Source organism: Hemitrygon akajei, chromosome 1, assembly GCF_048418815.1.
Source record: "Hemitrygon akajei chromosome 1, sHemAka1.3, whole genome shotgun sequence".
Lineage (NCBI taxonomy): Eukaryota > Metazoa > Chordata > Chondrichthyes > Myliobatiformes > Dasyatidae > Hemitrygon > Hemitrygon akajei.
This window is the reverse complement of record NC_133124.1, coordinates 130,675,984-130,699,799: the sequence shown is the minus strand read 5'-3', so window position 1 is coordinate 130,699,799 and position 23,816 is coordinate 130,675,984.

The window sequence follows — 23,816 nt, the reverse complement described above, 5'->3', positions numbered from 1 at the left end:
GTGAAGCCCACATCTTGAATACATATATAAATACTTATTTATTCACATACATATAAAAAACACACATTCCTATAGCTCAGATGCATATATAATTTATATATATTCTGTTATTCTTTACCTCATTACCTCATTAGCATCCATAATTCTATTCTTACATCCAAAACACATAAAGCTGGCAAAAGTATGACAGATTTCTTCAGCACTAAAGCTTCCTTTTGATGGATTGAGACAATAATAAAACAGTTTCAGAAGTCATTGGGTTGAGCTTACTTTGAAAGTAAGTTCTGATTTTCAGGTCTCAAATTAGCCCAGCCTTCTGCATACTGGAAGTAAAAATGAACTGAAGGGTTCACATCGAGCCTGAAACTGCCTTAAGTATATACAACATTGACAACAGATCCATTCTCTTTTGATGTGCAGTCAGAAGAAATTCTCTTTAATCCAAACGTGCAATGATGTGTTATAACAATGTGAAAAGAGGAGAGGTGAAGTACTTGTGTCCATATTTTAACCTCTGTGGTTTTGACTTATTTTGTACTTGCTTATTCACTGACATTGTTTTTGTTTCTGTATTTCTCAACCTGTTCACAAAAATTGTAACAGCAGGAATTTCAGTCTGCCTTTTGCCAGTCTGCTAGTTTAGAGTCCATTCAGTCCCTTGACATTTCAGAAGAAGGTCACTCTGTCCTTCAGGTCTGCGTCAGCTATTTCTAGAAAAGTTCACTAAGTCACATGCCCTTCCTTTTCCAATTTTCTCTCAAATGCCAATTCAATTTCCTTCTGGAAGTTGGATATATCTCTATTTTCAACCATCCTCATGAGTAAAGTTTTCAGTTGGAGTATCTGCAACTACTGTGGATGAATCATAGAAACATAGAAAATCTACAGCACAATACAGGCCCTTTGGCCCACAAAGCTGTGCCAAACATGTTCTTACCTTAGAACTATCTTGGCTTACCCATAGCCCTCTATTTTCTCTGAGCTCCATGTACCTGTCCAGGAGTCTCTTAATATATCCTATTGTATCCACCTGTACCGCCATGACCACACACTCACCATTCTCTGCGTAGAAAACTTATTCCCGACATCTCCTCTGTACCTACTTCCAAGCACCTTAAAACTGTGCCCTCTCGTACTAGCCATTTCAGCCCTAGGAAAAAAGCCTCTGACTATCCACATGATTAACGCCTTTCATTATCTTGTACACCTCTATCAGGTCACCTCTCATCCTCAAACTGTGGATGACTCAAACACAAACTGTGGAGGGACAGTGTGGGGTGGGGTGTAAGGGTGGGAAGTGTTGGAAGCAGCCCCCATGACCTTCTGCTTGAGCAATATCTCAAGGCCAGAGCACAAACCTCCTGCATTTAAGGGCCGTATGTGAAGTGAATCCAGGCCCCTTTGGTTTATGTGTGCTTAGGTGCCATGGGCCTCTAACCTTTTGACTTGAGTCACTGACTTTTGTTATGACCCCAGCCCCCTCCTTTGTGAGAATCGCAAGAGAGAGAGAGAGAGAGAGAGAGAGAGAGAGAGAGAGTCTCACGGTTTGGAATGTGGGCTGGCCGCTCAGCCAGACAAAAGCCTTGGACATAGCCAGTGTCTTGGGAGACACCTTTGTGGAATAAGGAACTGGACTACGTGCAAACCCTCAGGGCAACGTGGGCTGGGTGATGGGGGAAAGATTGCCTCACCCCCACCCTGATTGACATCTACAACCCTGCCAGTCCAGATAAAAGGTGGGCTGCCGAGGCGGGGCCTCAGACGCACCAAGGAGACACACGAAGAAGACACGATAGCGCTTCCCCGTCGGAGCGGGAAGCCATTCTGAAGAAACCCACGTGCGTTAGATTCCGGATCGGGAGTCTGTGGCTGAAACCAAAAGGAAAAACCGCTTTAACTAACAACAGGGATTTGCTTCGCAAGGACGACGGGCAAGTGTTCCTTCTCTCTCTCTCCAACACGTGAAATGCCAGCGGTTCCCAAAACAGGGAAGCCTGCAAACTTTGAGTGACTCTTATACCCAATTGGACTCAGTATCCCCTAGACAACGATAGAGCTTATTTTTGATTGATTATTACTATACCTGTGCTTTAGATTGAGTTTTGATGATGTATATGATCTGAATGTTTTGTATTAACCATACGTTTGTGCCCCTTTATAAATAAAACGTTTGAAAATAGTATCATCAGGCTTCAGCGGACCTCTCTATCTTTGCTGGTAAGTCACCCGGTTACTGGGAACGTAACAAGTGGGGGCTCGTCTGGGATTTGAAACCAAAGTGGAGGGTCAGTGAATCGGGCTGTAAGTCCAAACTTAAATCTGGTTACGCAGGTAGCCAGACAGGAAACCAGCAAAGATGGATGTGGATGAATTTATGAGAAACCCGACTGTAGAGGCACTAGGGACGGCTACCAAATTAGACTTGGTAAATCTGGCAAAGGGGTTAGACCTTGCAGAGGTGAGGTCATCAATGAAAAAGCAGGAAGTGCGAAGGGTCATAAATCAATATTACATTGGGAAGAAGGTGTTTGCAGCTGAGGATTTGGAAAATATCCCTGAAAAGAGATTAGCGAGTGGGACAGATCAGTTAGAGTTGGAGAAAGTAAGGTTGGAACATGAACTTAAAGTAAAGCAGCTAGAAGCAGCTGAGAAGGAAAAGGAATGGGCTGAGAAAGAAAAGGAATGGGCTGAGAGAGAAAGGGAGCAGGCGTTCAAACTAAAGGAATTAGAGGTGAAACGGGGTCATGATCTCCAGCTAAAGCAGCTGGAAGCAGAAGAGAAAGTGAAACAAAGGAGCCATGAATTGGAGCTGGACAGGTGAAGGCAAGAGCAAAGAGCTCAAGGGGTAGAGAGAGAGGAGGGGTTTGATGTTAGTTGGGCGTTGAGGTTGGTCCCCCTGTTCGAGGAGACGGATGTTGATAGTTATTTCTTGCTTTTTGAAAAGGTGGCAGTGAATCAGAAGTGGCCCAGAGAGCAGTGGGTGGCGTTGTTACAAAGTGTGTTACGAGGGAAAGCACAGCGGGCATATGCAGCGTTGCCCCCAGAAGGGGAAGGGAATTATGACCAAGTAAAGGAGGCTGTTCTCCGAGGTTACGAGTTAGTACCTGAGGTGTATAGATAAAGGTTCCGAAATTTAAGGAAAGGGTGGAATCAAACGTATACCGAGCTAGCCCATGAGAAGGGTGTGCTCTTGAACCGTTGGTGCACCGTGGAAAAGGTGGCCGAGAACTATGGGCGTCTCAGGGAGTTATTTTTGATTGAGGAATTTAAAGGTTGTGTTCTGGAAGAGATCCGGATGTATTTAAATGAGAGGACGAATCAGTCCATCTCAGAAATTTCTAGGTTCGCAGATGAATATGCCCTAACCCACAAGACAAAGTTTTCCTCGCCAAAAAGTTACCCGAGAGATCGTCGGAATGGTAGGGAAAGCCCACCGGCTGAGGCGGAGATCCCGCTGGGAGCTAGTGGTAAAATTGAGGACAGGCAAGACGGCAGGAGAGATCCTGGCTTGACCTGTTTTAATTGTGGAAAGGTGGGTCATATTGCATCTAAATGCTTTGCTCCGAGAAAGGAGCCAGAGAGAGAGAGAGCAGCGATCCCTATCGGGCGTGCAGTGGTAATCAGAAAATCGGCAAGAGGGTCCCAGGGGAGCAGAGAGCGTGAGGGGTCGGAGATTTATCTGTCACCCGGAACCGTGTCTGTGAGGAAGGGGGACCTGCCAATTCCCGTACAGATTTGGAGAGACACGGGGGCGGAGCTATCATTAATTAGCCGTAATGTATTACCATTCGGACCTCCGACGGGCGAGGTAGCCCTGAGAGGCATAGGAAACTGGACCGAGGTAGTGTCTTTGCATAGCGTCCTTCTAGATTGTGAGTTGGTGTCGGAACCAGTGGAACTGGGGGTCCTGCCGGAGTTGCCGGGGGAAGGCATGGACGTCCTTCTGGGTAACGACCTAGCGGGTGGGAAGATGGGAGCAGCCGTGAAGCTGACAACCCAGCCCGTGAGAGTTGAGGCCCCGCCCATAGAGTCCCCGAGCTATCCCGCATGCATGGACACTAGTAGCCTGTCGAGAGCGGCAGCTGAGAAAGCGAGCAGTTTAAAATTGGCCCAGATGTCTTTACCGACCCTGTGCCATGAGGGTTTCGAGGGTGGTAAAACGAGGAATAGTAACGTAAAAGGGAGTAAAGGAGAGAAGGTAGATCTGCCCTTAGCGAAGAAAAAGATCCTAGAGGTAGGAAATAAAGATGAGAAACAGATAAAGCTGTTAAAAGGTCCAGGGTTGGACATGGATGAGTCTAAAGGTGTTCCCGATAATGAAATGAGGGCAGTCCTCGATGAAAAGGATGCCATTACCTTGAAGAAGTCTGCTGGGTTGGCAGATGAGGTTGTTTCAGCCCAAGGGGTTGACTTTACTCTGGAAGTGAGTTGCCCAGAGAGTAACTGGGAGGATCAGGGGAATTTAGAATTTGAAAAGGGTACGGGTATTGAAAGCCTGGAAGAGGCCAATGCCCCGTTTGAGTGTGTCCAAGATGGGGATGCCCGTGGTCCTAAACACGGAGCTCAGAAAAAGTCTGAGGTATTTGACTCGGCTGGACAAGACGGCCATCCTTTTGGATCAGATAGACTTGGTTCGGGGAAGAAGGTGTCTGTGCTGAAGGGGGTGTTCAGAGTTAAGGTGGAGTTTACGAATGGGGAGATAACTGTTGTTGTGGAAGAGAACGGTAAATCTGTAGTTCCCAAATCGAATGGAAAAAAGTTAAAGTCTAGATTGATGCCTGCGCATCGATTACAGGTTGATTTGGAATGTAAAGGGGCCTCACACGCTATTGTTATTCAAGAAAGCGCTGTGAGGAAGCCGAAATTTAAATGCGGCCGGAGAAAAAGGTTCGAACTGAAACACATCAGCCTGTATGGTCTTGACAAAAGGGTTAACTACCTGTGTAGCATTAAAGAATTGGGTGGAAATTCCCATGATGGACTAGGTTGGGGACACGGAGTTAAGAGAATAACCCTCGTGGAAAGGAAAGGCGGGAGAGTACCTCGCCAAATTACTCAAGTTCCCCATGGGGGGACTCCCCGGGAAAGAGAAGAGGGTTAATAGAAATAGTCATTTTTAAACAGCGACACCGGTTGTACGGGTTTGCGCCCAAGCCGGTGACTAATAAAGACAACCTTTTTGGAGACCTGCCGGTGAAATAACACGACCAAAACGATTAGTATTTGTATAAACTTTTGTAGATGCACCTAAGCTAAGATCACACCTCCTTAGTTGTGTTGCTGAAGAAAATAAATAAAAATAGGTGGTTATTGAGCTGAAGTTTGATGCTACCAGACTTTAGTATGGTACGTGATGTTAAGATATTAAAGAAAGGGGCACTGTAATTGTTACCTGTTTAGATACTGACTGGAATGTATAACGGTAGTACTCTGTGAAGAGAAAAGCTTGTGTAGTATGTTAGAGTCCAAAAATCCTGTACCAACTTGTTTTTAACCGCTGGTAAAAAACTTTTAAGAGGGGAGGTGTCATGACCTCAGCCCCCTCCTTTGTGAGAATCGCAAGAGAGAGAGAGAGAGCCTTACGGTTTGGAATGTGGGCTGGCCGCTCAGCCAGACAAAAGCCTTGGACATAGCCATTGTCTTGGGAGACACCTTTGTGGAATAAGGAACTGGACTACGTGCAAACCCTCAGGGCAATGTGAGATGGGTGATGGGGGAAAGATTGCCTCACCCCCACCCTGATTGACATCTACAACCCTGCCAGTCCAGATAAAAGGTGGGCTGCTGAGGCGGGGCCTCAGACACACCAAGGAGACACACGAAGAAGACACGATTGCGTTTCCCGTCAGAGCGGGAAGCCATTCTGAAGGAAGCCACGTGCGTTAGATTCCAGATCGGGAGTCTGTGGCTGAAACCGAAAGGAAAAATCGCTTTAACTAACAACAGGGATTTGCTTCGCAAGGACGACGGGCAAGTGTTCCTTCTCTCTCTCTCCAACACGTGAAATGCCAGTGGTTCCCGAAACGGGGAAGCCTGCAGACTTTGAGTGACTCTTATATTCCATTGGACTCAGTATCCCCTAGACAACGATAGAGCTTATTTTTGATTGATTATTACTATACCTGTGCTTTAGATTGAGTTTTGATGATGTATATGATCTGAATGTTTTGTATTAACCATACGTTTGTGCCCCTTTATAAATAAAACTTTTGAAAATAGCATCATCAGGCTTCAGTGGACCTCTCTATCTTTGCTGGTAAGTCACCCGGTTACTGGGAACGTAACACTTTGAAAACGTAAGTGTAGGGAGATGATTATTTTACTTATTAAAAAAGTTAATTTTAATGTTACCTTGGAAATAAGTGGACTGGCTACAGCAATAGAAGCCAAAGAACATGCATATAATAGTCACTTTATTATGTACAGGAGGTTATCAAACTATAGGTATCTTATGGATAGGGGAATCAAGGGATATGGGGACAAGGCAGGAAGCGGGTATTGATAGTAGATGATCAGCCATGATCTCAGAATGGCGGTGCAGGCTCAAAGGGCCAAATGGTCTACTTCTGCACCTATTGTCTATTGTCTATATATGTCACCATGTACAACCGTAAGATTTGTTTCCTTGTGGGCATACCCAGTAAATTCAAGAACCATAACAGAATTGATGAAAGATCACACTCAACAGGGTGGACAAGCAACCAGTGTACAAAAGACAACAAACTGCAAATACGAATGATCAAATAATAGCAACATTAATAATAAGCAATAAATATTGAGAAGGTCGTGGGAACAGTTCAGTGATGGGCAAGGCAAGTTGAATTGAGGTACCCCTGCCGGTTCAAAAGGCTGATGGCTGAGGTGAAATAACTTCCCTGAACCTGGTGGTGTGAGTGCTGAGACTCCTGCACCTTCTTCCAGATGGCAGCAGTGAGAGGAAAGCATGACCTTGATGGTGGAGGTCCCTGATGATGGATTCTGCTTTCCTGCAACAGCACTCCATGTAGCTGTGCTCAACAGAGGTGTTACCCACGATGGACTGGGTCACATCCATTAGTTTTTGTAGCATCTTCTGCTTAAGGGCATTGGTGTTTCCATATCAGGCTCTGATGCAAAGTGTCAATATACTCTCCACCACATATCAATAGAAGTTAGTAAAAGTATTTGATGGCATGTTGAATCTTCGCAAACTTCTAAGAAAGTAGAGGCACTGCTGTGCCTTCTTAATAGTTGCACTTCCATGCTGGGCCCAGGACAGGTCATTTGAAGTGATAACACCAAGGAATGTAAAGTTGTTGACCCTCTCCATCTCTGATCCCTTGATGACAACTGGCTCATGGACACCGCCCCCCCCCCTTCCTCCTCAATAATTAGCTCCTCGGTTTGCTGACTTTGTGTGAGAAGTTGTTGTTGTGGCACCACTCAGCTGAGTTTTCAATCTCCCTCCCCTATGCTGATTCGATTTTGATTTGGCCAACAATGGTGGTATCGTCAACAAACTAGAAGATGGCATTGGAGCAGTGCTTAGCCACACAGTCATAAGTGAAAAGCGAGTAGAGCAGGGGGTTAAGCACACAGCCATACACCTCCATGCACCTGTGCTGATGAGATTGTGAAGGAGATGTTGCCAATCTGAACTGACTAGTATCTGCAAGTGAGCAGATCGAGGATGCAATGGTACAAGAAGGTATTGGGGCTAAGGTCTAGAAACTTATTGATTAGTTTTGAATGGATGTTAGTATTGAGTGCAGAGACTCTAACTGATTTTGTGGGGACACATTCATCTATGACTGCTTTTATAAAGTATGGTATGTCACAACCATGGATTCGGCAGCAAGGTAGATACGGCGATTGCACTTGTGAATTTGCACGTGTCAGTTAGTTATTTAATCATGATAGTATTTAACTCCATACTTGTCGAGACTTGGACAGAGAGCAGCAAAGCTTTGCTGTCTGTTTTGCTTTTGGCCTTCCCTGAGAAACTGGACTTTTGAGTCAACTGACTCTGAAGACTAGCAGTATTCGTTTAATGTTTAGATTTTGTTTTCAGCCGCAGTGTAGGCTTCATTTTCCATTTCAGTGTTTTAGTTAATGGCCCTATGTGGCCTACCATTTATTGTTTTATTTTTCCTTTAACACTGTTAGCATTAAAGTTTGTGAACTATCGACCTGCTTCAGTGTCTCTCACTCCACGCTTGGGCTATATCCGATCCTGGTAACATGCTATAACGGTGATGTATTCATTCAGATCCACTGATCTGTGAACACAGCCCACTCCTTCGACGTGAACTAATTAGGTAGCTACTCCGCTGCCTCCTGTGACCATCTCCTCATTGTCCTTATCTCTGGAGCTTTGTTCTTTAGCTGCTGTCAGTATGCAAGTAGGAGAAGGACAGCCAGAGACACACTTCCTGAAATATGGTCTGGGCATGGAATGGTAGGCACTTCTTATTGAAGTATAGCAGTATCTAGTGTCTTGGGTCCTCTGATGCTTCAGGTTATATGATGATGGTAATTGGACAGTGATTTCTTCAAATAAGCCTGGCTGAAGTCCCCAACTATGATCTGAAATGCGTCAAGGCGGACTGTTTTTTTTTTGTTTGGTGACAACAGTGTGCAGTATCAAAATTGCCTGATTATGGTTGGTCAATGATAGTATGTAACCTGTGGTATGGATCATGGAAGAGAACTCTCTTGATAAATAGAATAGTCGGCACTTGATCATTAGGTGTTCCTGGTGGGGGCAACATGAGTACTACAAAACCACTGCATCGGAGCACCACAGAGAGTTCAGTGTGAAACACACACCCCAGCCTGATGCTTTATCCAAATCAGCAGTTTGGTCCATCCTGTGCTTCAAGACAACTTTAGGTATAGTCACCAAATCTGGCATGTTGGGAGTAGGCCATGTTTCAGTAAAACACAGAACACAACAATTTCTGATTTCCCTTCAATACAACAATCTTGCCCTCAGGTCCTCAATCTTGTTCTCCAGCAACTGCATTTTTGCTGATAAGTTTCTGAGTAGGGAGAGTGTCATTGCTTTGTGTTTCAGCCTGGTTTGGAGACCTCTCCTCCTGCCTACCAATGAGTGTACATTTGTGGTCTTCTGCTGCCATAGCCTATCCACTTCAAGCTTTGACATGTCATGCATTCAGAGATGCTGTTCTACACGCAACTCATATAATGTGTGGTCATTTTTTACTTATTTATTGAGATACAGCATAAAATTAACCCTTCTGGCCTCCGAGCCACACCACCTGTCAATGCCCAATTCACCCCTAACCCAATCTCAGGACAATCAATTAACCTACTAACTGGTATGTCTTTGGACTGTGGGCAGAAACCCACCCGGTCATGGGGATAACGATAATGGTAGGAAGGCACACACCTAATGATGCAGGAACAGCATTTTCCCCTCTGCCATCCAAATTCCAAATGGGTCTGGAACCCATGAACACTACCTTACTACTTCCTTAAAACATTTTTTGCATGACTTAATTTAACTAGTGTGTGTGTGTGTGTGTGTGTGTGTGTGTGTGTGTGTGTGTGTGTGTGTGTGTGTGTGTGTGTGTGTGTGTGTGTGTGTGTGTGTGTGTGTGTGTGTGTGTGTGTGTGTGTGTGTGTGTGTTTTGTGTATATATTCATATTTTTTCTTTCTCTATTATTCTGTATTATTATTCATTGCATTGTACTGTTGCCTCAGAGACAATAAATTTCATGACATATGCTGGTGATATTGAACCTGATTCTAATTCTGATACTGAACATGGACTCAAAGATTACCTAGAAATAATCCATTTAAGGAGATCGTCAGAAATCTCAGACAATAAGGTAAAAAGGTTGAGGAGCTTGGTTAATCCCTGAAAATCACAACGATATTGTCATGAGCATTTGGTCCATGCTGCCTGACAAAAAAACAGCTTATTTAACTCAACAGCCATTTTTGTGGCGATAAGCACAAAAACCGAATGAGCATGATGAGCCAGGGAGAGAACTGCTCAGCCTCATACAGATGGGGAGGTGAATATTACACACCCTGGTGACAGTCTGGGTGACCCACAAGCATGCAATCAAATAATTGTACAACCGGAGCTAAAATGTAGCAATAAATGAACTTGAGCATCCCACCATAATCTCACAAACACATTTTAAAACAAGAGCAATAAATAGTGCTGGCCGCGAAGAATGCTGGGACGAGCTGCTGACCATTGCGCCCCCCCCCCCCGAAGCGCCACACTGCCCCCACCTGAGGGGTCAGCTGTCCCCGGCAACCCCAGAGTCCACAACAAAGTCCATGAGTCCCGGTCGATGATGGTTAACACCACCTCCTAGGGCATTGAGGGGTGTCTGGAGACCCCCCCCCCCAAGGGAGGCACTGTTTGGAGAGGCAAGAGGCAGGGCACCCGAAGCGTCGTTACCTTCCTTCAGCTTCACTGGTGACCAAGAGCTGATCCGGAGCACCATGACTGCCTTCCACCGCTCAGACACCCACACCCAATGTACAGCGTCGGAGATGCTGTCGAGCACCTCTCCCGGCCCCTTCCAGTAGTCCCTTCTTCCGGGAGGGGCAGTAGACCCATGCTTGATCCTCCCAGTAAAGTCCTGTCCCGGCTGCACGCATCATAAGCCTGTTTTTGTCGGTTGCTGGCTGCGCTATGGTTCTGCCGAGCCGCATCATGAACAGCCCGCAGGCACCTCCGGACGTGCCGCAGATATTCCAACCCGGCCTCCCCAGGAATCTCTGGTTTCTGAGTGGGGCTAAACACCAGATTCACTGGTGTGTGCAGCTCCCACCTTAACATGAGCACAGCTGGCATTCACCTGGCGCTCTCCTGAACTGATGGCCGGTATGCCCACAATACCAGGGGAAGGTGGTGATCCCAGTCGCACTGGTGCTGGCTGATGAGGATGGTGAGCTGTGTAGCCAGCATTTGGTTAAAGTGCTCTGAAGTGGGGTGGTCTGCATTTTGACGAATCCCAGCCACCTGCAGACCTCACTAAACACCTGCGCCTCAAAGTTGTGGCCCTGGTAACTGTGGAACTGCTCAGGGGTGGCAAGATGGCTGAAGATCTCCATGAGTATCTTGGCGGTGGTGTTGGCACAATGGTCTGGGACTGTGCACGTCTCTGGCCACAATAGAACCATTTGTGCAACTTTCCCAATGTCTTTGCAACCCCAAAATGACCGGCCCCCACCAGCACGCGCAGAACTGCAGGAGATGTCCGTCACCATTGGAAACCTGCCACCGCCGGAACAGCAACCCGTCGCGCACCTCCAGCTTGCCCCTCTGAGAGCATAGGGCTCTGGTCTCTGGATCCAGGCAGGAGATCTCCCCCCATGCTGGCCGCCATCCCACGGTCAGCCATCCCCTCACTTGGGCCAGCACGGGGTCACTCACATGGTGGTCCACGCAGGGGAAATCGCCGTCGGCTGCCAACTGAAGGGCCGCCACCGTCACTTACCCCTGGATCTATTCTCGAGAAGGCGACAATAGCGACGCTCGGTGGCCTCACAGGGACAGTGAGAGAGGGCGTCAGTGTTGCCGTGGTGCCTTATGGTGCTGCATCTCGAAATCATAGTCCTGGAGAGCCTCCAACCACTGCACAGGCTGCCCCTCGGGACCTCAGAAGCTCAACGGTCATGTCAATGATGCACGGTCCGTGTGAAGCAGGAACCATCAGCCGAGGAGGTGGCGGAGGACCTGGACCATGGCCAAGAGCTTCTGGCAGGTGACAAGGTAGATCAGTTCAGTGTGGCTCGAGATGCAGCTGAAGTACGCCCCAACGCGTACTCCAGAGTTCCCCTCCTGCAACAGCACTGCGCTGAACCCCCCAGCCCCCGTGGCTGGTGTCAACAATGAAGGGGTACATTGGATCGGGGTAGGCCAGCACCAGGGCCTGTGTGAGCACAGCTCGGAGCCGATCGAAGGTGGCTACGCAGGTTTCAATCCAGGCAAAGGGCCTCCCCTCTTCGGTGAGCTGGTGCAGGGAACTGGCGATGGAGGTGAGGTCCTTAATAAACCAGTGGTAGCATGATGCCAGCCCCAGGAAGCTGTGGATGTCGGAGACATTGCGGGAGGGCCATTCCTTGACTACCGCCACCTTATGAGGGTCTGTCACCACAATGTGCCCCAGGAACTCCGTCTGGTCATGCATTTTGCAGGGTTGAAGCACAGGTTCCCCTGATGGATGGCGGCAAAGACCCCTTCCAAGTTCCACAGAGCATCTTCAAAAACAACGGCACCAGGAGATCATTTAAATAAATGCACAACGACTCCATGGAATGCGATCCAGCACCTTCTTTGTCAGTCCCTCCAATGTGGCTGGAGGATTACACAGACCAAACAGCTTTCCCAAAAGTGCCACAGCCCTTGACCAATGGTGAAGGCAGTCTTGGGACGGGACTCTGGGGCCAGTTTGACCTGCCCTGTCAATTCAGAGCAGCGGGTAGGAGTCCTTCTGGCACTGAGAAGGCAGTCATCTACACAGAACCTCCACGTCCCGTCTTTCTTCCTGACCAACATCACTGGAGCTGCCAACGGGCTGCCGCAGGGCTCGATGATGCCAGCTGCTTGATCCGCTACTCCACTGCCTGGCGTTTGGGGAGGGCAAAGTGATGGGGATGCAGGCGTATTGTCTGCGCATCCCTGGTGTTAATGTGAGTTTGGCCAGGGTGTGCTGCACTGAGCGAGCTGCTGTAAAAACTGTGATGATCATTGCTGCACCTGTCTGGACCACTTCCTGGAGCTACCCTGCCGGAGAGCCATGGCTTCAGCATCAAAGTAGAGCGTTGCCCCCTGCACATCCGCACAGGCCCCCCAGCGGGACAGCAGGTCCAGGTGAATAATATAGGAGCCCTGGATGTCGACAAGCCACACCTCGTGCTCCACTCTGTTTCTCCCCACTGCAATGCTCGGCCTCCTCTTCCCTCGCATCGCCGCACAGTTGCCAGTGACCGTATCCAACTGGACGCTGTCGTTGTCCACCCAGGTGGGGATGGCTGGTCTGTGTTGGGGGGAGCACCCGGACAAATGGTAGTGATGGTTGATCCTGCGTCCACCAACACATGGCATCTGATGCTCTCCACCATGTAGTCCACGTAGAAGCCTTGCTCTTCCCCAGAACGGCCCACCCCGGAGGGTCGACCACAGAGGAACTCTGCTGGAGGTCTCAGGCAGTGCTTCCCTCACAGTGCCACCTTTGGGAGCTAAAATGTCTTCTGCCCTCTCCGTCTCTGCCAGCAATGATGGTGATGTCAGATGAACGTGCTGCTGAAGGTACGCCAGCATTGGCACATTTACAAAGGTGTGGATGGCAAGCTCTTCCTGGGCTGTGGGAGGTAACTGGGGGTAGACACGGGGACCACAGTCATGGAGGTCTGCCACAAACGCCCCCAGGCTTTCTCCCACATGGCGCCTCCTGCCGCTCTGTTCTTCCCTCATTGTTTCCTCCGATGGCCTCTGCCTGAAATGCCACTCGATTGCCTCCAGGAGGGCTCTGTAATCACACTACCCAGCTGGCATTCGGCTGAGGAAGGCTCGCAAGGGCATCCCACTCCAGCACCAGGGCAAGGTGCCTCGCCGTTTCAGTGGGGCTCCACGCATTATGACACGTGGCAAGATGACTCATGCCAGGTGACGCTCCAGACGACCGGTACCATGGTATCTGGAGAGCTTCAGCGTGGACCTTGTGGTGTTAATTGCTGGGGCCTGCTGGTCCTCCTCTTTCACCAGTGGCATTGATGATGCCCTCCGCATTGTCTATCCTCCCATTGCTATGGCATCTTGGGTTCCTCGGCCTGGGCCAAGAGTTGGGGGGGGGGCGGGTGATGCGCTCTGCAGTGTAACCCAGTTTCGGGAGCCTGGGTAACACTCACCCCACTGGCATTCCCCAGGAAGGCACAATGCTTGGTTCCCAGTCTCTCCCTGTGGGTCGGCGTCCAATCTTCGGAAGCCCAGTCTAGGCGTGTGGGGATGGCATACCACTTGGTCCTTAGACTTATTCCCTGGGTCTAAAGGAGCTCCAGCCAACATCATAGCTCTTCAATTTCTGATCCCACTCCTGCCACCAATGTGGTGAGCATTTAGTCCAAGATGACAGATGAGAAAATCTCTTTCTTTTTCATTCTTTTTATTGATATCAACATGATAAGGTTAATACATAGTTATTGGGATTACAAAATTACAAAATTAAAATGAACATAAAAGGATACACAAGCAATAAGTATAATATAGTTAAGTCTTCCAAAATCATAAATGATACAACTATCATATAAACGAAACAAAAAAAAACTAGGTATATCATGTTGAAAAAACCAGAAAAGAGAAAAAGAGAGAAAAAAAAATTATTACCCTAAGAAAAACTAATCTAACAAACTAACCACTAACTAATAAAGAAAAAAAAGGAAAAAAGGGAAAGGAAAAAAAATGGGCTGTTTATAATATAATATAAAGTCAAAGAATCATCAGTGTCCTCAACTCCAATCCTCTCAACGTATATATATAATCAAAACTGGAAAAACAAGTACGATTGGAAAAGGGTCAAATTACATCATGTGAAAATATTGAATAAATGGCCTCCAAGTCTTCTCAAATTTAATAGAAGGGTCATAAATGACACTTTAAATTTTTTCCAAATTTAGACATAACATAGTTTGAGAAAACCCATGAAAAATGGTGGAGGGTTTAATTTCTTTCCAATTCAACAAAATAGATCTTCTAGCCATTAATGTAAGGAATGCAATCATCTGACAAGCAGAAGAAGATAAATGAATTGACTCTATCATTGGTAAACCGAAGATTGCCTAGATCTCATTTTTTTAGATATTTACAGATTAGGAATTTTTTAAACACTGTACTTCCTACCTTTCCAAATCTTCTTTCTTTGGGCATTTTGGAGAAATTGTTAGAACTAAATCCTTTTCAGAAAAGTGTAATATCAAATGTTTACAATATAATTATGAAAATACGTTCAGAGGCCTTTTATAAGATTCAAAATGATTGGGAAAGAGAACTTAACTTTACTATCCTTATTGAGAATTGAGATAAAATTCTTCAATTCGTTAATTTATCCTCTATATGTGCTAAACATTCATTGATACAGTTTAAAGTTGTGCACAGGGCTCATATGTCCAAGGATAAATTGGCTCGTTTTTATTCCCATATAAATCCTATACGTGACAGATGTCATTCTGAGATAGCTTCTTTAACTCGTATGTTTTGGTCATGTCCGCTTTTGAAAAAATATTGGTAAGACATTTTCGATATTATTTCCACAGTATTGAACATTGATTTACAGACGAGAAAATCTCACTTAACTCAAAAGCCGTTTTTATTGTGATAAGCACAAAAACAGATCAGGCACAGGGAGAGAATGGCTCAGTCACATACAGACAGGCGAGGTGATTATTACACGCTCCAGTGACGGTCAGGGTGACCCACAAACACACAAGCGAATAAATGTATAATCCAAGCTAAAATGTAACAATAACTAACCTTGAACATCCCTCCATAATCCCACTAATGCATTTTAAAATCAGAACAATAAATAGCACGGCACTCGTCAGCAGGAATGCTGAGGCGAGCTGTGGACCACGCTCCCTCTGGAATGCCACAGCATACAATCTACAATCTTCTGACAAATGATAATTAGACAGAGGACTGAGATATGGAACATCCAATTATGTTGTCACTTGGATGCTGGATTCACCAATTTTTTAACATATTTTATAAAATTATACTTCACACTGTGTTTTACTCCATAAATAAAAATTGTGTAGTTAAGATTGGAAATAATTCCTGTTGCAGACTGTGCATCATTAAACTTAGCAATGATGATTCTTAGTGAAGCAGCTCAACAAAAATTTCTGATATAAGACCAAATTCTGCTTATTTTCATACACTTAAAATTTGTACAATTTAGTTGTTGGTCTACACAAAGCTTACAATGAAGTTTCATTGTTCAGATCTTGTTATTAATTTCAATAGCCAAGGAAGAAAACACATGAATTAACATCAAGACTACTGTATCACGCTTGCATTTTCAGATAAAAGGAGTAATTAGGACTCCAGAGAGCTTTGCTGAATGGAAGTATTGAACTTTATTTAGTAAATAACAAGAACAATATAGTTTAATCTTACATCAGTAGTACAACATACATTTTGTTCGCAAGTAAGTTTTCTAGTCACTAAGTCTTAAGTTTTACAGCATGAAGATGGGCATTTAGCCTGACTTGACCATGCTATACTTGTGTATTAATCCCATCTCCCAACTCTGGGTTAATAACCTTCGATGCCTAAGTGTTACTTAAATTGTTTGCTATGGAATTCAGTGTCTAAAGTAAATTTATTTTCAAAGTAAGTATGTGTCACTAAATAATATCTGAAGATTCATTTTCTTTCGGGTGTTTACAGTAGAACAAAGAAATAAAATAGAATCTATGAAAAGCTAACAATGACAAACCACAAATGTGCAAAATAAGACAAACTGTGCATATAAATAATACTGAGAAAATGATGTGTAGAGTCCATAAGATGTGGCATCAGTTCAGAACTGAGGTGAATGAAGCTGTCTGCGCTGGTTCAGGGGCTTATTATTGCTCCTGAACCTGGTGGTGTGAGACATAAGCCTCCAGCGTTGCCTTCCTGATGGCAGCAGTGAGAAGAGAGCATGGCCTGGATGGTGGGGTCGGTACTGCTGGAAGCTGTTTTCCTGTGGCAGTGCTCTTTGTAGATGTACAGTGGCTGGGAGGGCTTTGCCTGTGATGGACTGGGCAGCTTCCAACACTTTTGTACAACTTTTAATGACTAATTTATCAAGCTGATTTTTACGTAGCCTTATCCAACTATTTTAGTCTGTTCTAATCTTCAACCTGCGTAATTAATACTATTATCCATTTATTGCTCAATGTGTTTACTGCAAAACACATTGAAATTTAAAAAGAAAATTAAAGAGCAGAAAATCCTTTTCTTTCTACTTTGCCTCATAATATGAACTTACTTGAAATGGCATGTATACATGCAATAATGTTCTGTTTCATTGTGTTTATGAATGACAATTTTCATTTACATGAGGGGAAAATCATTTTAAGGCTCTGTACTGGGGCTTAATCAAACAGAAGTAAGGGGTCATGGAAGAAGAGTTACATGGAGAAATTATTTCAAGAAGTTGCTTTTCAGTCAAATCCTAACAGAGGAGAGGAAGAGAACGGCGAAAGGGTGAAGAATACTGGACTGAAGGTGCTGTATTTAAATGTGCTTAGCATTCGGAATAAGAGATTGCGATTAGAGATTGGTCGTTATGATGTTGTGGGCATCACTGAGTCGTGGCTGAAAGAAGGCAATAGTTGGGAGCTTAATATCAAAGGATATACTTTGTATCAAAAGGACAGGCAGGAAGTCATAGGCACTGATGTGGTCTGTTGGTAAGAAATGGAATTACATCTTTAGAAAGAGGTGACATAGGGTCAAAGAATGTTGAATCTTTGTGGGTGGAGTTCAGAAACTGCAAAGGTGAAAACAGCGTTAATATGTAGGCCAAGATATGGGGCTGAGATTGCAAAGGGAGCTGGAAAAGGCATTTAATAACGGTAATGGCACAGTTGTAATGGGCGACTTAAATATGCAAGGGGATTGGGAAAATCAGGTTGGTGTTGGATCGCAAGAGAAGGAGCTTGTTGAATGCCTTCAAGATGGCATTTTAGAGCAGCTTGTGCTTCAGCCTACTTGGGGAAAGGCAATCTTAGATTGGGTATTGTGTCATAACCCAGATCTTCTTAGTGAGCTTAACGTAAAGGAACCCATAGGAGGCAGTGATCATAATATGATTGAATTCATACTACAGTTTGAGAGAGAAAAGCATAACTCACATGTATCTGTATCACAATGGAATAAAGGGACTTACAGAGGCATGAGAGAGGAGCTTGCCCAGGTGGATTGGAGAGGTATACTGGCAGGGAATGACAGCAGAGCAGAGACGGCTGAAGTTTCTAGAAATAATTCACAAGGTGCAGGATAGATAAGTCCCACAGAGGAAGAAGTTCTTAAATGGCTTGGCAACCGTGACTGACGAAGGAAGTAAAGAACTGCATAAAAGCCAAGGAAAGGGCATATAAGGAAGCAGAAGTGAGTGGGAATTTGGATGATTGGGAAGGTTTTAAAATCCAACAAAAGGTTACTAAAAAAGCTATAAGAAGGGAAAAGGTGAAATATGAGGGCAGACTAGCCAATAATATAAAGCAGGATACCAAAGTATTTTCAGGTATATAAAAAGGGAGGTGAGAGTTGATTTTGGACCATTGGAAAATGATACTGTTGAGGTGGTAATGGGGGACAATGAAATGGCAGATGAACTTAATGGGTACTTTGCATCTGTTTTCACTGTGGAAGACACTAACAGTGTGCCAGAGGTCCATGAGTGTCAGGGAGCAGGAGTGAGTGCCATTGCTATTACAAAGGAAAAACTGCTAGGCAAACTGAAAGGTCTTAGGGTGGATAAGTCTCCTGGACCAGATGGACTACATCCCGGAGACCTATTAGCCTAACCTTAGTGGCTGGGAAAGCGTTCGAGGCTATTATTAAGAATGAGCTTTTGACGTACTTGGAGACTAATGATAAAATAAGTCAAAATCAGCATGGGTTCTGTAAAGGGAACTCTTGCTCGACAAATCTGTTATGAGTTCTTTGAGGAAGTAACAAGCAGGCTCGAGAAAGGAGAGGCAGTGGATGTCATTAACCTGGATTTTCAGAAGGTGTTTGATAAGGTGTCACACATGAGCCTACTTAACAAGATAAAATCCTGTGGCATTACACAAAAGATACGAGTTTGGATAGCAGAATGGCTGACAGGCTGGAGGCAACAAGTGTGGATAAAAGGGGCCTTTTCTGGTTAGCTGCTGGAGACTAGTGGTGTTCCTCAGAGGTAAATATTGGGACTGCTACTTTTCACATTGCTTATCTATGATTTGGATAATGGAATTAATGGCTTTGTGGCAAAATTTGCAAATGTTACAAAGATAGGTAGAGGGGTAGGTAGTGCTGAGGAAGCGATGCAATTGCAGAAGGACTTAGACTAATTGGAAGAATGGGCAAACAAGTGGCAGATGGCTTACAGTGCTGGGAATTGCATTTTGGTAAAAGGAACAATAGTGCAGACTATTATCTAAATTGGGAGAAGGTTCAAACATCAGAGGTTGAGGGACTTAGGAATCCTCATGCAAGACTCCCAGAAGGTTAATTTACAGGTTGAGTCTCTAGTAAATAAGGCCAGTGCAATGTTAGCATTTATTTCAAGGGAAAGAGAATATAAAAGCAAAGAGATAATGCTGAGCATTTATAAGATACTAATCAGGCTGTACTTAGAGTATTGTCAAAAATTTTGTGCCCCATATCTAAGACTATGTGTTGTCTTTGAAGAGAGTCCAGAGGAGGTTCACAATGATGATTCCAGGAATGAAGGGATTAACCTATGATCAGCATTTGGCAGCTTTCGGTCTGTACTCACTGGAATTTAGAAGAATGCACTGGGATCTCATTGAAACCTACCGAATGTTTAAAGGACTAGATAGGGTGGATGTGAAGAGGATGTTTCCTTTGGTGGGGGTATCCAGAACTAGAGGGCACAGCCTCAGAATTGAGGGGATATTTAGCCAGAGAGTAGCGAATCTATGAAATGCAATGCCACATACTGCGGTGGAAGCCAATTCCATGGATATGGTTAAGGCGGAAGTTGATAGTTTCCTAATCAGTCAGGGCATCAAAGAGTATGGTGAGAAGGCAGGTGTATGGTGTTTAATGGGATCCAGGATCAGCCATGATGGAATGGTGGAGCAAATTCGATGGGCTGGATGGCCTAATTCTGCTCCTATGTTTTATACCCTTGTGGCCTAAGGGGTGAGGTTTAGAGTAGGCATTCTTCTGCATACTACAAAGATTTCAACAAAGTGTAGTTGCTCAAGTGGCTGCTCCTAGAGGAATGCAGAATTCATGAGGGGATATGGGACTAAAGAAAGCTGGGGTGGTGATGAGGCGATATTAGAATCTCCACTCATTCAAGTGCATGGAATGCATTGTCCACCAATAATGACAGGGGTGATGAGTGTAGAAGGCATGATATGCAATTGGACCCTATGAGATAAGCTTTGGATGAGCTGACTGAGGTCTGAAGCTGGACCAGACTTAAAACATTGAAATCTGAAGCAATGAGTATTTCAGCAACAGAAGGGCTGAGTTGGCTTGAAATGAAGATGCTACAAAAGTAGAAGAGGTTGTCTTTGGTGAGAGGGGACAACAGGGTTGAAATACAACTTGGAGACAAACTGTGTGCCAAGTGTGTGAGCAGTACGATTTGACTCAAAGGAGGAAAGGTTAGTGAGAGTCTGTGGGGAAAGTTATGGAATTTCTGGTGTTTTTTTCTCAATGTTTATCTCAATGAAATCACATAGTCCAAATTTGAATGAAATCTGCTACGATCCACAACAGATACATGTGCCCATTTCGCAATAGGTGCTATAACACAGGTTTCTGTTCATTAGAGCATTGGCCATACCACATCTCCCTAGCCTTAGGCTGTCTATTGGGATTATCAATAGCTTACTTCCACTCCAATGTGTGGATTTTGAGGTGGTTAAGGAGGCCAGGGTGGAAACAGCAAACACTGGCAGAAATGGCAGGAAATGACTGGAGTGGAGCGATACATATTTATTTATATTGTTTATTTGTATGGCTTGGAATAATTGTCATAAACACTATTGCATCTCTTTACTTTCCTGTAAAGACCTGTAAAAAATGAATGTCAAGCACTAGATGGTGACATATTCATATTTTGATAATAGATTTACTTTGGCTTTGACTGATTTATGGGTTGGTCCACTCCTTTTCCTGCATTTTCAGGTCCACTGTGTATTGCTAATGTAATGCTTCAAAGTTCTCAATAACCATGCTGAATGCCTCTCCTCTACTTTAGCATTCTTGGGCCAGAGATTTCCAGTTCAATGGAGATATTGCATTTTGACAAGGAAGCTTTGAACACAACCTCAAAACTTTTTCTCTGTTTGATAATCTCCTCCTATGACAGTGCTCTGTACAAAGTGTATCTTTTCAGAGTCTGTGGTTGACATAAACATAGGGGATTCCGCAGATGTTGGAAATCCTGAGTAACACACACAAAATGCTGGAGGAGCTCAGCAGGTCAGGCAGCATCTATGGAAAAGAATAAAATATCAGTGTTTCCAACCTGAAATGTTAACAGTTACTTCCTTTTCATCAACACTGCCTGACCTGCTGAGCACTTTTTGTATTCAGTTGGTAACATAGTCTGTCTAACATATCTGGCAGAAAGTAATGAAGGCTTCAGTGCTAGGGATATTGGCCTGAAAGACTGACTTCAGTTTACTTAGTCTTCCACTGAATTGAAGGATGTTATGAAGATAGCATTTGTTGTGTCTATGCACAACTACATATATATTAAATAAAAGCACACATGCAGGAGACGGCTTTGACTGATGTATTCACATTGCAATGAGAGAGAGATAACAATCCGTGTGCATAGACAACAGATCAATACATAGTGCTAAGAGGGAGGGTCATTACTCCAAAAGAAATCGATCCGTACATTACACTTGCTCCCCCTTTAGATTAATGCAATATAAAGCTGTATATGTACAAAGCATTCAATTTCCCTTTCATAAACCCATATTCCAAATAATCATGCTTTTACAATAACAGTCCATAACTAATTTCACAGTTCTAAAGGTAAAGTCTTTTGGGTGGCACTCTTCTTCTTTCAGGATAGCGCCTCTGGACCTGTGAAGAGGCATCAGGTTTGGTAGGTGTCTTGTCTAAGACAATATTCTCAATTTCCGGTCTCACATTGCTGTCAGTGACATCACCACTGAGAGGTAAGTCCAGTGACTGTAATGCGTTAGTCTTGCTGGATGCAATCCACTCAGGTGTGTTCTTCGGTTCAGCATCCGGTATCTGGTCCACGTGACCTCTTCATGTCTGACCTCCAACCTCCTCTGTGTACATCAGTGGTCCAGTTCTTGCAGCTATCCTACTGGGTGTCCACTTGTCTTCTTAGTAATCATGTGCTAGGACTTCCTGTCCAATCTCGAAGCTCCTTGCTGCTTCACTTGGCAACTGGCTGACCTGTTTATTCTGCATTTCCCCCGGAGGTCTGGTTTCTGGAGGTCTATGCGAGATCTCAGATTCCTGCTCATGATCAGCATTGCAGGTGTTTGATTTGTCATCACATGGACAGAGTTCCAGTACACAAAAAGGAAGTTGTCCAGCTTGTACCATAGAGGAACGTCTTCCTTGCCCATCGCTTTAATGGGCTTCTTGAATGTTTGGATAAACCTTTCAGTGAACCCATTCATTGCTGGGTGGTGAGGAGCTGACTTGAAATGTCTGATGCCATTTTGCTTCATGAACTCTTGGAATTCTTCTGACATGTATTGTAGTCCGTTGTCACTCAAAACTTGTTCTGGTAAGCTGTTTCTGGCGAGGATCATCCACAGGACAGAGCCAGTCTTTGCTGACATGGTTGACTTTATTGGTACAACCTCCGGCCACTTCAGATGAGTACCCACAGCAATCAGAAACATGGAGTCTATGAATGGCCCAGCAAAGTCAATATGTACTCTTTGCCATGGTGCAGACGACTACTCCCAAGGGTGTAACAGTGCCTGTGGGGGTGCATTTTGAACTTTTTGGCATCCTGAACTGCTTTTGGCTAAGTCTTCAATCTGTTTATCTACCCATTCTCAAACACCTTCTCATTAGCATTAAGCAGCTGTGACAGCTTCAGGTTAGTTCTACCACTTGGGCTGTCGTTGCCAGTTGATGCCACATTGACTGCCAGTCTAGTTAGATTTTTCTCAACCATTCAGGTCCGAAAAGTGCTGGCCCTCCACTTCTCAATATGTAAAGCTCTTACTGTTGTGTTTGGCCTCCATACATCACACTCACTTTCAGTTTGCCTATGGGAGACACATCTCCGCCTGTGTAAGTCTTTAGCATTACTGAGGATTTCTCTAATGGTATCTCAGAAAACAGTCTGTTACAGTCAGTCTCTGGAATTATAGACAAAGCTGACCCTGTATCCAACTCCATTTTCAATTTTACACCAGACGCATTAACTGTGATCCAGATGATTTTGTGATCTGCTTCAGTTATACTATGCAGTTCTAGGCATGACAGTTCACCCTTGTCAGACTATGTTTATTGATTCCGTTTTATATTCGGTAACGTAATGCATTTTGTGTTTGAGACATTTTACTTGATTGTGCTTTTTGTCTGCCTTGCACACTCTCTCCATGTGACTTTGTCTGGGATACTTTTAGCAAACATTCTTTGAATCAACAGTTATTTGCATCATGGGAGGATTTGCCACATTGGTAACATCTTTAGCTTTATGTACCATTCAGGGATTTTTTTTTTACATTTCACATTCTAACCTCCTTTTCTAAAGTTAAGCTGCATCCTTTGCGGCAGTTTTAATGATATTGCAATGCTCAATGCTCATTATAAGGTTAGGTCTCTTTCAGATAGTAGCCTCTTTTGAGTGCTTTCACTATGCATGCACATACAAATGTGTCCCTTAAAGCGTCAGATAGTCCATCTGTAAAGTCACAGTGCTGGGAAGTTTTGCACAGTTCTGCAATGTATTCAGAAAGGCTTTCATTCATTGACTGGTTCTTTTTGTAAAATCTAAATCCCCCAGCCACTACCAGCGGTTTAGGGCTCAAGTGATTTTGTAAAACTGACAATTTTGTTGAATGTCTTGCTTGGTGGCTTTTCAAGGGTAACTACTTT